This window comes from Artemia sp. Qi Xiang Cuo, chromosome 7 (genome assembly GCF_049724085.1).
Source record: "Artemia sp. Qi Xiang Cuo chromosome 7, ASM4972408v1, whole genome shotgun sequence".
NCBI lineage: Eukaryota > Metazoa > Arthropoda > Branchiopoda > Anostraca > Artemiidae > Artemia > Artemia sp. Qi Xiang Cuo.
This window is the reverse complement of record NC_142800.1, coordinates 8,132,424-8,148,906: the sequence shown is the minus strand read 5'-3', so window position 1 is coordinate 8,148,906 and position 16,483 is coordinate 8,132,424. Positions and strand designations below refer to the sequence as shown.

At 34.3% G+C, this 16,483-nt stretch overlaps 1 protein-coding gene across 2 annotated transcripts in view; it reads right to left on the bottom strand.

Moving 5' to 3' along the window:
* LOC148949911 (uncharacterized) overlaps positions 1 to 6,254 on the bottom strand; it is a 49,043-nt gene extending 42,789 nt beyond the window's left edge. For both annotated transcript variants that reach the window (XR_016141947.1, XM_089091367.1), the window contains exon 1: positions 6,134 to 6,254. The gene's annotated coding sequence lies outside the window, so the exon portion shown is untranslated. The remainder of the gene's footprint in view (positions 1 to 6,133) is intronic.
* Positions 6,255 to 16,483: the final 10,229 nt, after the last annotated feature.

Genomic DNA, 16,483 nt, shown 5'->3' with positions numbered 1-16,483 from the left:
ATTTTCCACTTTTTCTGTTACGAAAATTGTTACGAAAATTTTTTGTTACGGAGGATTTTTGTTACGAAAATTGTAATTTCGGATACAATGGTGGGATTTCGGCAAAAGTGATTGACAAACGTTCTTGTTTTTGTCGGACTTGGATAGACCCGCGAAATTTGAAACAAAATAACCAACGTGGAAGGACCGACATAATAGACAAATACAAATAAAAGCACCTATGCACATTTACGATTTAACTTGATTAAAAAAAAAACGCTAGAAGTTGCGAAGAGTTTTTGTCACTATTTCATGGTAAAAGACAATGTGAAACAAGTTGGGTCTGTTCAGTCTGTGAACCATAAAAGAGAAGAGTTCTTCCTACTCGCCTTTAAGGTTTACATGGGACTAAAAGCGACCACCCATCTGTTGTCCTTACAAGGAAAAGATGCAAAGTTCACGGAGAAATGCAAGAGCATCAATGAGATTGCCGGGAAATTTTATATTGAAGCTGTGTCAGAGCTAGTCGACTAATTTCCATTTGATCACGACATTTAAAAAATTGTAGAGATTATTGACCCAAAAGTCGCATAGGATGGTGATATTCTATCGTTGTGGTATTTTTGGGCACCCTCGTGGGATTTTGGGCTGGTTGAAAAAGTGTGGCGGGCATTGATGCTGCTTAGTCCAGACGACAGTTTCCTCAGTGGCGGAGACCCGATTGATTTCTGGAACTGGGTGATGTCCATCAAGACGTCAAGTGGAGTGCTAAAGTTCACTACCGTTCTTCATGTTATTCGGTTTGTTTTTGGACTTTCCTGCTCAGATGTCGTTTTGGAAAGACTTGTTAACGTTCTGAAAACAGAAAAATTGAAAAAAGGAATGGGATGAAAACCGTAACTTCGGCTGCGACGATTACTGTCAAATATGGGATGAAGTGTAAAGGCCCCCCTACGTTCACCGAGAGTTTAATGAAAAAATCAAGTCCGTGAAATCTGATACGACCGCGTCCAAATGCATCACTTTTTAGGCGTTGGGAAAGACGATGGTGATGGGGAAGACAACGATGACTGGGGGTATTAATCTTAGCAGTTGGTGATTTCTCTTAAATCTTATTATTTGGTAATTCTTATTAAATTTTTCTGAATATAGTTAAAGTGCGTCTAAAATTCGGGATTTTCTGGAAAACTGGGAGGCAGGTAGTAGTCTAAACTAGTTGAAATCGAATAATTCAAAAGATCAAAATGCAGGCACTGTCCTTAAATCAAGCTTTGAGTGATTCATTTTTGCTACTACACTCTGCTTCAAATTAACTTCTCAATATAAAAAAAAGACAAAACAAAAATAATGCGTAAAAAGTGACCGGTTGGATATCATTCATGCTAATCCTTCGTACCAATTTAAATTAAACGATGGTGTTGCAAAAGCAGTAGAAGGAAAAAATAGTGGAAAAGAAAAACAAATAAATAAAATATATTAAGTTGTCCGGAATCTGAGACCTGGACCTGGAAACTATAAATCTAAACTGAACTTAACTAGTCAATAAATGCAAAGCATTGTTTTAAACGTCAAAAGAAGATATTTTGGTACAAGTAAAGATATTGAGTTGCAAAACAGGTCGTCTTCAACACATGCTATTAAAAGTCAGCCTAATAAGGCTTTATTTTTAACTTGGAAAGATGTCAGAAAATGGGGAAACTTTTCGAGATTTTGGTTTTGAAAATAGGTGTTTCTAGGGAATATCCACCAGCCTTTTAGGGATTGAAAAAATTTGAAGTGGTAACACTGGTAATATAGGGTAAGAATCAATTTTGTTAAGATTCCTTTTCAAATGGTAAGCATGATAACATACTTACTTCCGGATTGTGTCCTACCATAATCAACATAGTAGTTGATTTCCAGATAGAAAATATATTTTTGAGGAGGACACTCCCCCACAACCCTCAGCGCAAGAGTTTTAAGCTATGCCCTGAGGGCATATATGGTTTTTATAGAAGGCGATGTCGTAGAAACTTAAAAACAGGCTCATTCGATTGGAAATTCGAAGGGCTAGTAAACTTTTTAATAGTCGAAGTGATTGGAGGGTAACTAGCCCCCCCTCCTACGCCCATCATTCCCTCAAAGACATCCAATTAAAATTTTGAGATAGTCATTTTGTTCAGCGTAATTGATTTCCAGATGGAAAATATGTTTTTGAGGAGGACACTCCCCCACAACCCTCAGGACAAAGGTTTTAAGTTATGCGTTGGGGGCATACAAGGTTTTTATAGAAGGTGTTGTCGTAAAAACTTCAAAGAAGGCTCATTGGAATTGAAATTCAAAGATCTAGTAGAGTTTTTAATAGTTGCAAATGATTGGAGGGTAACTAGCCCCCCCCCCACGCCCATCATTCCCCCAGACACATCCAATAAAATTTGTAGGTAGCCATTTTGTTCAGTGTATTTGATTCCCAGATAGAAAATTTATTTTTGAGGAGAACACTCCCCCACAACCGTGAGGGCAAGGATTATAAGTTATACCCTGGGGGCATATAAGGTTTTTTTTTTTTATTGAAATCTTAGTCGCAGAAACTTGAAAAAGGACTCATTTTATTTGAAATTCAAAGGGCTAGTAGCCTACCTTTTTAATAGTTGAAAGTAATTTGAGGGCAACTAGCCCCCCTTTCACGCCCACCTCTTCCCCTAACACATACAATCCAAATTTTTAGATAGCCATTTTATTCAACGTAGTTGAAAGTTTTTGAAATTAGGTATTTAAGGATGACAAACCCTACCCCAGAGCCCTCAGGGCAAGGGTTGTAAGTTATGCTCTGGGGGCATATAAAGTGTTTAATGAATGGCAACTAGCCCACCCCACGCCCATCAGTCCCCCAAACACATCCAATAAAAATTTTGAGATAGCCATTTTGTTCAGTGTAGTTGATTTCCACATAGAAAATATTTTTTTGAGGAGGACTCTCACCCACAAACTTCAGGACAAGGGTTTTAAGTTATGCCCTGGGGGCATATAAGGTTTTATGGAAGGTGTAGTCGTAGAAACTACAAAAGGGCCTCATTTGATTGGAAATTTAAAGGGCTAGTGACCTTTTTAATAGTCGAAAGTAATTGGAGGGCAACTAGCCCCCCCCCCCCACGCCCTTCATTCCCCCAAGCACATCCAATCAAATTTTTAGAGAGCCATTTTGTTCAGAGTAGGCTAGTTAATGTCCAGATAGAAAATAGGTTTTTGGGGAGGACACTCCCCCACAACCCTCAGGGCAAGGGTTTTAAGTTATGCCATGGGGACAAATAAGGTTTTCATAGAAGGCCTTGTCGTAGAAACTTCAAAACAGGCTCATTCGATTGTAAATTCAAAGGACTAGTGCTCTTTTAATAGTGGAAAGTGATTGGAGGGCAACTAGCCCCCCCCCCCCCGCCCACGCCCATCATTTCCCCAAACACATCCAATCAAAATTTTGAGATAGCCATTTTCTTCAGCGTAGTTGATTTCCAGATAGAAAATATGTTTTCGAGGAGAAAACTCCCCCACAACCGTCAGGGCAAAGGTTTTAATTTATGCCCTGGGGGCATATAAGGTTTTTATAGAAGGTGATGTCGTAGAAACTACAAAAGGGCCTCATTTGATTGGAAATTTAAAGGGCTAGTGCCCTTTTTAATAGTCGAAAGTAATTGGAGGGCAAATAACCCCCCCCACGCCCTTCATTCCCCCAAGCACATCAAATCAAAATTTTTAGAGAGCCGTTTTGTTCAGCGAAGGCTAATAGTGCCCAGACAGAAAATAGGTTTTTGGGGTGGACACTCCCCCACAACCCTCAAGGCAAGGGTTTTAAGTTATGCCATGGGGACACATAAGGTTTTCATAGAAGGCCTTGTCGTAGAAACTTCAAAACAGGCTCATTCGATTGGAAATTCAAAGGACTAGTGATCTTTTAATAGTTAAAAGTGATTGGAGGGCAAAAAGCCCCCCCCCCCCGCCCACGCCCATCATTTCCCCAAACACATCGAATCAAAATTTTGAGATAGCCATTTTCTTCAGCGTAGTTGATTTCCAGATACAAAATATGTTTTCGAGGAGAAAACTCCCCCACAACCGTCAGGGCAAGGGTTTTAATTTATGCCCTTGGGGCATACAAGGTTTCTATAGAAGGCATTGTCGTAGAAACTTCAAAACAGAATCATTCGATTGGAAATTTCAAACGGTTAGTGCCCTTTTTAATAGTCGAAAGTGATTGGAGGCTAGCTAGCCCCACTCCCCACACCCATAATTTCCCCAAACATATCCAATCAAAATTATGAGATAGCCATTTTGTTCAGCGTAGGCTAGTTGATTTCCAACTAGAAAATTTTTTTTGAGGAGGACACTCCCCCACAACCCTCAGGACAAGGGAATTAAGTTGTGTCCTGGGGGCATATAAGGTTTTTATAGAAGACGTTGTCGTAGAAACTTCTAAAAAGGCACATTCGATTGGAAATTCAATGGGCTAGTGCCCTTTTTGATAGTAGAAAGTGGCTTGAGGGCAACTAGCTCCCCGCTCCAAGCCCATCATTCCCCAAAACACATCTAATAAAGATTTTTAGATAACCATTTTGTTCAGCGTAGTTGATTTCCAGATAGAAAATATATTTTTGAGCAGGATACTACCCCACGGCCCTCAGGGCAAGGATTTTAAGTTATGCCCTGGGGCATATAAGGTTTTATAGAAGGTGTTTTCGTAGAAACTTCAAAAAAGAGCTCATTTGATGTGAAATTCAAAGGGCTAGTGCCCTTTTTAATAGTCGGAAGCGATTAGTAATATTGTTGTTGTTGTTGTTGTTTAAACCAGGGCACTTCGTTTCGAAGGAGATGGCGTGGGAACTTCGAAAGGGGGTCATTCGATTGAACATAGAGCCCTTTTTAGTAGTCGAAAGTGATTGGAGGGCAACTAATCCCCCTTCCACTCCCACCCTTCCAAGCCCACCCTCCCATTTGCCCGTTATGTTTCACAACTAAATGCTGCCTTAAGATTAAATCAAAATGCACTCTGTTAATGCTAATTCCCAATAAGGCATCTCAGCAGTATCCCAAGAACGACTGAGGGTATTATGTTCTAACTTTTGGGGCTAATTCTGCTCTTAAAATTTAACCAAATCAAAATAGCGTAAGTGTATCCAAGCTATCAAAGAAAGGGAACAGATTTTTTCTGCGAATGGTATCAAGTTTTTCATTTCAGGTCAACTAGAGGAGGTATGAAACTAAATTAAACAGTACTATTTGTGTCCAGATATTTAAAAGGATGTATGTTGTTAAAAATTGCTGAATATTTTTCTCCAGCATACAAATAGCAGGCCAAACTATAAAGTCTGAAAAAACGAAAAGATTTAAAGTGTTATTTTCTTTTTCCGTGAAAAAACTATGTCAGTATAAAAGGATGAGAAATTAATTAAAAAAACTTTTTCCTCAAAATAGGTTTTCAAAAGAAAAGTAAAGAACTCCATCAAACAAAAAATGAGCAAAAATATAATCAAATAATCTACCAAGCGTGAAACTACCACAAATCAGAATCTATAAATAAATGAAACCCAAAACGAACAGAAATTGCAATAAATAACCGAGTCAAACTCAAAACGAGCAGAAATTAACATAAGTAGGGCTCAAATCCACTATGCCTTCCCAAGGCCAGAACAAAATTTGCACTTTACTGAAAAAATACAAATGAATGTGCATTGTCAGTTTAAAATACATATACTGATATTTAGTAATCAAATGTTAGTTATTAAACATTATTAAAGATTATTAAAGTTATAAAAGTAAAAAAATTAATTTTTTTTTAGTAAAGTGCAAATTTTGTAAGTAAAGTGCAAGTGTAAAGTAATGTGCAGATTATTTGATTTTATTTCATTTTTTGTTTAATGGAGTTCTTTACTTTTCTTTTAAAAACTTATTTTGTGGAAAAAGTTTTTTTAATTAATAAGAAGATAAATCATTTGGTTACTTCCAAAAGCGGAGTTTGAATGCTGAAGGCTTTCTTATATAAAAAAAAAGGACGAACAGATACTCATGTAATTCATTTAAATTGAAATAATATATACTTGAAAAAAAAATATGCAATCTGATAGTAAGGTCCTAGGTTTATTTTTTCTTTCTAATTCTAAGTGAAGGATTTGACATTACTTACTTTCTTATTGAAGCCAAGGGATAGTATATCTTCTTAATACTGTTAACAAGATTTAAAACAAAGCAGTATATATAAGTAAAAGACTCATATCTGTGTTGGAGGTAGAGTGCCTTAAATGGCCGTGTTATCTAAATTGGCCCACTCTGCTATCTGAAATCAGACATGGTTTTATTGCGGAATCTTTGAAAAAAAATTGCGCAATCAGGCATAAATATTATTTTCAAGAGACCTAATGATTGTATTAAGGAAAAAGCCTATTTTATGGGTGTTTATTTTTCCAACTAAATTATTCAGCGCTTTTTTTTATTGTTGTTGTAAATTTCAGTAAAATCCTTTTATCAACCATCAGGTTGAAAAATTTTAATATATTAGCCAATGCAAATCATTTTGCATTGTAGTTTTGCGGTATCCCAAGAACGACTGAGGGTATTATGTTCTAACTTTTGGGGCTACTTCTGCTCTTGAAATTTAACCAAATCAAAATAGCGTAAGTGTATCCAAGCTATCAAAGAAAGTGAACAGATTTTTTTGAGAATGGTATCAGGTTTTCTATTTCAGGTCAACTAGAGGAGGTATGAAACTAAATTAAACACTACTATTTGTGTCCAGATATTTAAAAGGATGTATGTTGTTAAAAATTGCTGAAAATTTTTCTCCAGCATACAAATAGCAGGCCAAACTATAAAGTCTGAAAAAACGAAAAGATTTAAAGTGTTATTTTCTTTTTCCGTGAAAAAACTATGTCAGTATAAAAGGAACAGAAATAAATTAAAAAAACTTTTGCCTGAAAATAAGTTTTTAAAAGAAAAGTAAAACTATGTCAGTATAAAAGGAACAGAAATTAATTAAAAAAAACTTTTTCCTAAAAATAAGTTTTTAAAAGAAAAGTAAAGAACTTCATTAAACAAAAAATGAGCAAAAATATAATCAAATAATCTACCAAGCGTGAAACTACCACAAGTCAGCATCGATAAATAAATGAAACCCAAAACGAACAGAAATTGCAACAAATAACCGAGTCAAACTCAAAACGAGCAGAAATTAACATAATTTGGGCATAAATCCCCTATGCCTTCCCAAGGCCAGAACAAAATGTGTACTTTACTGAAAAAATACAAATGAATGTGCATTGTCAGTTTAAAATACATATACTGATATTAAAACCATAAATATATATATATATATATATATATATATATATATATATATATATATATATATATATATATATATATATATATATATATATATATATATATATATATATATATATATATATATATATATATATATATATATATAAAAAAAAAAAAAAAAAAAAAAAATAACAAAAAAAAAAAAAAAATATATATATATATATATATATATATATATATATATATATATATATATATATATACATATATATATATATATATATATATATATATATATATATATATATATATATATATATATATATATATATATATATATATATATATATATATATATATATATATATATATATATATATATATATATATATATATATATATATATATATATATATATATATATATATATATATATATATATATATATATATATATATATATATATATATATATATATATATATATATATATATATATATATATATATATATATATATATATATATATATATATATATATATATATATATATATATATATATATTTATATATTTATATATATATAAATGACCGTTGATTTTGAATTGAAGTTATCAAGTATTTTACAATTTTTTGTATAGGTTGCATCAAGACGCTGGGTAACTGTAGGACAGAGAAAAGTCAAGACAGATAGTCCAAGTAATTGAGAGGCAAATGTTTAAATGGCTGGGGCATTTTCAAGGGGGAGAATTGTCAGCGGGGTGAAATTTCAGTGGGGGAAATTTTCAACGGAGGGGGGGGTGTATTCCTATATTAAAATGAATTTGATTTATATATCTTTCCCATTCTTTGCATATGTAATCAAAAGAAATTAATTATGTAATTTATATAAATATAGGACAAAGGAAAACTTGACAAACTCTATTGTGGAAACCCTGACGTTCGAAAAAGGATCGATGTTAGTGTCTATCGATTCAGTGCATTATCCAACTTTACGATGTATTAACTCGATTCCCCATTGAAGGGGAATGGTCAGGGTAAATCATTTTGCGGTAGTTTCGAGCTTGGTAAGTTATTTGATTTTTATTTTTTGCTCATTTTTTGTTTAATGGAGTTCTTTACTTTTCTTTGAAAAACTTACTTTGTGGAAAAAGTTTTTTAAATTAATATAAATAAAGGTTCTATTGAATTTCAGTAACAATACATTCAGTTTGTAAGGGTAAGACATGACGGTGCAGCAATAAGTATCATTTTAATAGAGTGGTTTTCATTTAAATTAATAAAGTTCTACATTGGATATGGATTTGTTATAAGACACCAAAAATTGACTTGTCATATTTAAAACACTTTGATACCACAAATTAATCCTTGTAGATAGTCTTTGCGGAAAATAGTGTTTGTTATTGAGACATATACGGAGATTTCTCTGGGAGGAATTTTCTGCAGGAGAGGATTTTTTATGGTAAGCCTTAACCGTAGGAAGGAAAGTTTTTGAGGGAAATTTTTTTGCTTGAAATTGTACACTTTGGAAATTTACCAGAGTTCATATGCAGAAGTCTTTTTATTTGTCCCCCTTTCTCTTTGGCTGCTCAGTTTTACATGGAGAAATAGTGATCCGGGGGAGTCGTCTGAGGAAAGTTTTTAGCAGGGAGGAAATTTTCTGGGGGATTTTTCCATGGGGTGGATTTCAATTAGAGAAATTTTCGTGGGAGTCATTCTCACGAAAGCAATATCACATTAGAGAAGAAGGGGAATTTTTGGGGGAAATTATCCACGGAGGGGCAAATTTCCAGTATGATTTGAAAAATCATCAGAAAATACAAAGAAACGGTTTTGTTTCAAATGAAAGGAAGAAGAAATTTCCTTGTAGATTCCCGGTAAATCTTCAGGATTGAATAGTCACCAAGTTAATATTTTCTTGGGGGAGTTTCCTGTGGGGATAATCATGTGCAAAGAGAATTTTTCATGTGGGAAGGGAAATTTTCCATGCAGGATGGAGGAACACGATTATTTGGAAAACGATAAGAAAATAAATATAGAAAACATTCTTTTTCAACTGACTGAAAGGGAAAACATTAAAACTTAAAAAGAACAACAAATGTTCCGTAAATGTGGTACTTTAAAACCGGTTCTTATTGTAAAGAACCTGTTGTGTTCTTTACGCCCTTATGTTTGAGTAGTTTTTCTTAAAGAACTGGGAAAAAATGTCATGCCTGTTTCTTTTTTATTTAATCATAATAAAAAGCCGGTTTTTATAAATATATTCTGTATAAAAAGGGTTAAGTGGTAAAAATAAAACAAAAAGGCCCTGAAATATTAAATGATTATAATGACAGAAAAACTGCAACAAGTATGAATGTAAACATAGCCTAACTATTCATGAGTGGCCAGGATCTATAAGAAACTTCCGAAAAATGAAAAATATCTAAATGTTGTTTAAGAGTACAAATACCCCCCCCCCTCCCTAAACTGCCAAACAAATTTTAGAAGTTTATATGGAACCAATTAAGGTTGTAAAATTTAAAAACCAGTTAATGGACCCAATGCAAGTTAATAAAGATTTTATAGTGGAAAGGCATATTCGTTTGAAACTTCAATTATCCTTCTCGGCTTTAGTGTCTCGCTGGCCATAAGAGCATAAAATCGACATTTTGTAAAAAAAAAAAAATTCCAAGAGATATGCACTAGTAAACCATAAAAAGAATTGAACATTGATTTGCAATGTTCTTCCCAAGGCCAGAACAAAATTTGCACTTTACTGACAAAAATACAAATGACTTTGCATTGTCAGTTTAATATATATATACTGATATTTAGTAATCAAAATGTTAAAATTATTTGATTTAATAAAATTATGAAAGTAAAAACATTTATATTTTTGTCAGTAAAGTGCAAATTTTGCTCTGGCCTTGGGAAGGCATAGGGGTTTTGAGCCCTACTTATGTTAATTTCTGCTCATTTTGAGTTTGACTCGGTTATTTATTACAATTTCTGTTCGTTTTGGGTTTCATTTATTTATCAATGCTGATTTGTGGTAGTTTTGAGCTTGGTAGATTATTTGATGTTATTTTTGCTCATTTTTTGTTTAATTGAGTTCTTTACTTTTCTTTGACAAACTTATTTTGTGGAAACAGTTTTTTTTAATTAATTTCTGTTCGTTTTATATTGACATAGTCTTTTCAGGGAAAAAGAAAATAACACTTTAAATCTTTTGTTTTATAAGACTTTATAGTTTGGCCAGCTATTTGTATACTGGAGAAAATTTTTCAGCAATTTTTAACAACATACACCATTTTAAAAATCTGGACACAAATAGTACTGTTTAACTTAGTTTCATACCTCCTCTAGTTGACCTGAAATGGAAAACTTGATACCATTCGTAAAAAAATCTGTTTACTTTCTTTGATAGTTTTGATACACTTAAACTATTTTGATTTAGTTAAATTGTAAGAGCAGAAGTAGCCTCGAAAATTTGAGCATAATACCCTCAGTTGTTCTTGGGATACTACTGAAATGCTTTATTGGGCATTAGCATTACCACAGTACATTTTGATTTAATCTTAAGGCAACACTTAATTTTTAAACGTAAGGGGCCAATAGGCGGGTGGGTGTGGGACGGTGATTAGTTGTCCTCCAATCACTTTCGACTATCGAAAAGGGTATCAGCCCTCTCTATTTTCAATCGAATGAGCCTCTTACGAAGTCCCCACGACAACTCCTTCGATACGAAGTGCCCTGGTCTAAACAACAACAACAAAAAATATTACTAATCACTTTCGACTATTAAAAAGGGCACTAGCCCTTTGAATTTCAAATCGAATGAGCCCTTTTCAGAAGTTTCTACGACAACATCTTCTATAAAAACATTATATGCCCCCTGGGCATAACTTGAAACCCTTGCCCTGAGGGTTGTTGGGGAGTTTCCTTCTCAAAAACATATTTTCTATCTTGAAATCAACTACGCTGGCTATCTCAAAGTTTTGATTAGATGCGTTTGGGGGATGATGGGCGGGGGGGGGGGGCTAGTTGCCCTCCAATCACTTTCGAAGATTAAAAAGGGCACTAGCCCTATGAATTTCCAATCGAATTAGCCCTTTGTGAAGTTTCTACGATAACGCCTTCTGTAAAGACCTTATATACCCCAGGACATAACTTAAAACCCTTGCCCTGAGGGTTGTTGGGGAGTTTCCTCCTCAAAAACGGATTTTCTATCTGGAAATCAACTATGCTGAACAAAATGGCTATCTCAAAATTTTAATTGGTTATGTTTGGGAGAATAATGGGCGTGGGGGAGGGGTTAGTTCCCCTCCAGTCACTTTCGACAATTAAGAAGGGCACTAGCCCTTTGAGTTTCCAATCGAATGAGCTTGTTTTGAAGTTTCTACGACAACGCCTTTTGAACGTTTTTGCTTGCCATGCAATGGTAGTGTGGTCTGAGAAAAGCATACCTAGTCTAAGGCATTGCGTCGAAAATGCGTTGTATATTATGGGGATTTATAATTGATAGTATATTAGTTTATAAAGAATAGATGTATACTAAGATAGTATACAACTATAAATTCAAAATTCCTTTTGCAATTTGAAGACAGAGAAGACTTTGCACCTTCATTGGAAATTCATCTTATATTCGAGGCAAGATTAAAGAAGAAAATTAACATCTCAAGATTTTGAATGAAACCTGTTTATTGAAATATCTCAGAAAAATGTAGTGAATGCACCGAAAATTGGTTATTTTGTTTTGTATAAATATGCTAGCTTTAATTTTAATACTTTAGTATTTCTGCTGATGACGATCGCTGTGCATCTGATTGAAATATCTAGACTCTTGAGTAGTGTAAACACAATAGTTACAAGCGCACAGTCCCCCCACCATTCAAGCAAACAGTACTTCCTTACTATGTCAATGAAAGAGAGCGCACAGTACTCCCTTACTTTGTCAATGAAAGAGAGCGGACAGTACTCCATTATACTGGCAATTAAAGGTAGCGGCCAGGTGGGGCATTACTGTGTCAAATAAAGGTAGTGGCTAGGTGGGGCATTACTGTGTTAATCTATGGTAGCAGACAGATAGAAATCACCACGCCTAAAAAGTCATATCTTAGGTTGTTTTCTTTTTATGTTGCATTTATAATAAACTCTAATGGGGGGGGGGGGGTTTCAAATAAAAGTTTTTTTTCTTGTACTTTAAATTATTTCCTTGTATATGAATTTCTCAATTAATTATTTCAATGGGGATTTTCAATTAAATTCTTAGTTGGCGGTTCGCGAGCAGCATACCAGAGTAGAGGGGGAACTTCGTGTGTGGGGAGCTTAAATTAGTGGTTCAAATGGGGAGCTTGCAGTAATGACCATACTGAGTCGAAATCAGATTGAAAGGTTTCAGGTTCCCTTGAGAGCGATTGGAGCCACAAGGACTAACTATCTTCAGAAATACTAACATAAAGAGAATAAAATAAGAAAGTAATGTATTTATTTTTTACTCACATAATCGGTACAGAGCTTGACGGGAATATCAAAAACACTTTGCAGTCAAAGACATTAAGATAAAGTTGTTGACTGGGGCAATACAAATAACAGTTAATTCAATAAGACTGTTTCTAGATTTACATAAAATTCATAATAAACTCATAACAGACTGACAGTAGCCTCCCAAAGACTAACTCAAACTTGCTAAGTTCGAAAGTACTATACTCTGGGATTTCGCCTAGGGTTACATTCAGGCGTTGCTGAAAAGCACGTTACACTGGTTCTATTGGTTCTGAGTCTATGTCCCCTATTACTATTGGATAGGGATATACCAATGGGCTACTTGAGTTTAATTACGATTTATAGCTTTAAGATATCACTTTGGAATTTTCCACTTTGGAAGTTTTACATTGTAATTTTTTTGCTAGCGAGGAGTCACTTAGTTTCCAGAAGACTTATAATTTATTTCAGTGAAAGTTGTTAAACTACTACTACTACTACTAAGAACTCACCGTGCCACCAATCTACCTGAGACCAACACAGCTACGAACGCTCCTCCTCCGTCCCAATCTAATTAAAGCCTCTCTTTTTATACCTGTCCACGAAGTTCCCATTTTCTTTAAATCTTTCTTTATGACGTCCTCCCACCCGAGACGGGGACGACCTGCTTTCCGTTTAGCCCTAGATGGTTGGCCGAAAAGGACAATCTTCGGCAATCTGTCATCCTTCATCCGCACAACGTGCCCTAGCCACCTCAACCTTTCTTTCATTATAGCCCTAGAAAGCGGTATTAAACCACATTTTTCGTATGGCCTATTGTTTGAAATACGGTCAGTCAGCCTGGTACCCAAAACAATCTTTAAGCAATTTCTCTGGAAAACATCTAGCAAATCTTCATCCGCTTTTCAGAGCGTCCATGCTTCAGAGCCATATTTGACCACTGTCATCACTGTAGCTTCTAATATTCTAATCTTGGTTTGCAGACTTACCTTCCAATTCTTCCAAACTTTTTTAACTGTGAAAAAAAACTCTGAATCGCGCCTATTCTATATTTAACATCTTGACTGCTCCCATCATATTTACTAATAATACTACACAGTTGAACGAAGCTGCCCACCTGATCAGTCTTTTCATTAACAAATGTAAACTGTTAATCTTCACTTATTCTTAGATTTGGTGACTTAGTCTTCCCAACATTAATTTTCAAACCAATTCTAGCACCCTGAACTCGCAAAACCCCTAAAACTTCATTCATTTTGCTCACACTTTCATCTAGGATGCTTAAATCATCAGCATAATCCAAGTCCAGGAGAGTTTTTCCTCCCCATTTGATTCCGTGGTCTCCCATTGCCTTTCCTGTGCTCCTTAAAACAAAGTCCATCAAAATAATCCATACAAAGGGAGATAGTTGTTAAAGGACAATACGATTTAGTTACATTGGGATACATAGTTCTAAACTTAGTTTTCAGAACAATGCAATTAGATTACACAAAAATATTTTGTATCTCGAGTGACTATTCTTTCTTATAATAAATTCTACCATCTCTTGATAGTTTGGAAATTCAAGCTCTTAAGATTTAAACTACGTTGTTAGTCGCCTGTCACATAAGATTTGGTCAGACTGATATTTATTGCATACTTTGCGACGCGGAGGACGATTTATTTATTACATTTTCTGTGGGAAATATTCTTACAATGTATGTTTGCATAAAATACATTTGTTTCACTATTTTAAATTGAACGCTTGAGTCTTGCTCGATCTGTAGGTTACTTGAATTTTCAGGTTCATATTTTGGGTGATTTTATTTTACTTGGGTGACTTTAATTGGAAAATTTTGAGGTTTTTGAAAATTGATCCCATTACATATCATCCTTCCCATTCTTAACGATGTCCTCATCGTTGTGGTACCGCTACTCTTTCTACTCTTTCAAATTTTGATATTCCTTTTAAAAGAGTTTAACTTAGTACTTATTACTTGAATTATCTCTGCTTTGGTAAAATGTATAACTTTTTTTTATATTCCCGATTGCTTTTTGAGACTACATATATGACGACATTACTTTAAAGTCCATCATCTACTCACTCTATTTGGCGAAAGGGCCAAAGAGTTTCTATTAACTAACACATTAGGTTATATGCTTATATAATATTATTTCCTCCACCTAACAATAAGATTATCTTCACCTGATATTCTAAGAATTCTACATGGTTCTAACTAATTGAGTTCTGCCTTTGCGACTATTTAATCACTTAAAATGGTACATATTTTGTTTTTCTAATACTTGACTATATTTCCACCTGACGCTATAATGGTACGATAAGCAACTGACTTCAATAACATTGGTATATATAAATTAAATAATTTGCAAATAAAAGATTTGACACATTAATAGGTTTAAGCTTAATGTCTGATTGCAACACTGGGATAATGTAATTTACACTTGTTTTTAGTTGTTTTATGAAAAGTTTCTCTATATTCACTAAAGTTACAATTTAGATACATAAGATTCACACTTACGTCAACATTCTATGGGTCTATAATACTCACATACGTTGTCACTTTACTTTGCGCTTCCGTTTAATTAATTACTGGGTTGGCTAATTGTTTATGGTTTGTCTTCTCGTTCCTTTGTTTTCTCGTTGCTTCTCGTTCCTCGTTCACTGTTTGCCACTCGTTCCTTGGGATAAGCGTTTATATTGTCCATAAGTATGACTACTTGCACAAAATTTTCCATGCGTGGTTTGTTACGTCATATACGAGGGGTTGATTTTATAGATTTATTGAAATGTTTCCTGGGTACATAACCCTTTGGGAATTAATTACATGAAATGGGTATCTTGATCGCTGGACTGGGTGACTCTTCTTGGGCACTTCTATTCTCTGGAAAATTTTACACTCGTACAGTCTATGTTTTCCGTAAATTGTTCACGTTTAGCCCTTCTTTATTTGAATAAGGGCTGTGTTGCGATGTGTGGGGGTAATAATGGTTGCATCAAAACTTGGTCTCAGAATTTATGTTTGACGCATTGTCTTTAATTCTTGTTTTAAGGATGCACCATCATTGAGGGCTTAGTTATGGGGATTAAGGTCAAGATCACTTGGTTTTGGTCTCTTCTCTGACACTTTATTTTGGGAAAGTTTGCACGTACAGTTTATATTTCCCGCAAAATTGATTGTGTTAGGTTTTTCTTTACTGGAGGATAGTCATGGAGAGATCATGGAGAGAAAGTTGTTAAAGGACAATACGATTTAGTTACATTGGGATACATAGTTCTAAACTTGGTTTTCAGAACAATGCAATTAGATTACAAAAAAATATTTTGTATCTCGAGTGACTATCTTTTTGTATAATAAATTCTACCATCTCTTGATAGTTTGTAAATTCAAGCTCTTAAGATTTAACTTATATTGTTAGTCGCCTGTCACATAAGATTTGGTCAGACTGATATTTATTGCATACTTTGGCGACGCGGAGGCGGATTTATTTATTAAATTTTCTGTGGGAAAGATTCTTACAATGTATGTTTGAATAAAATACATTTGTTTCACTATTTTAAACTGAACGCTTGACTCTTGCTCGATCTGTAGGTTACTTGAATTTTCAGGTTCATATTTTGGGTGATTTTATTTTACTTGGGTAACTTTAATTGGAAAATTTCGATGTTTTTGAAAATTGATCCCATTACACCACATACCATGAAAATTCGTGCATTTCACAGCACAAGGATATTGTATTAAATTTCCCGT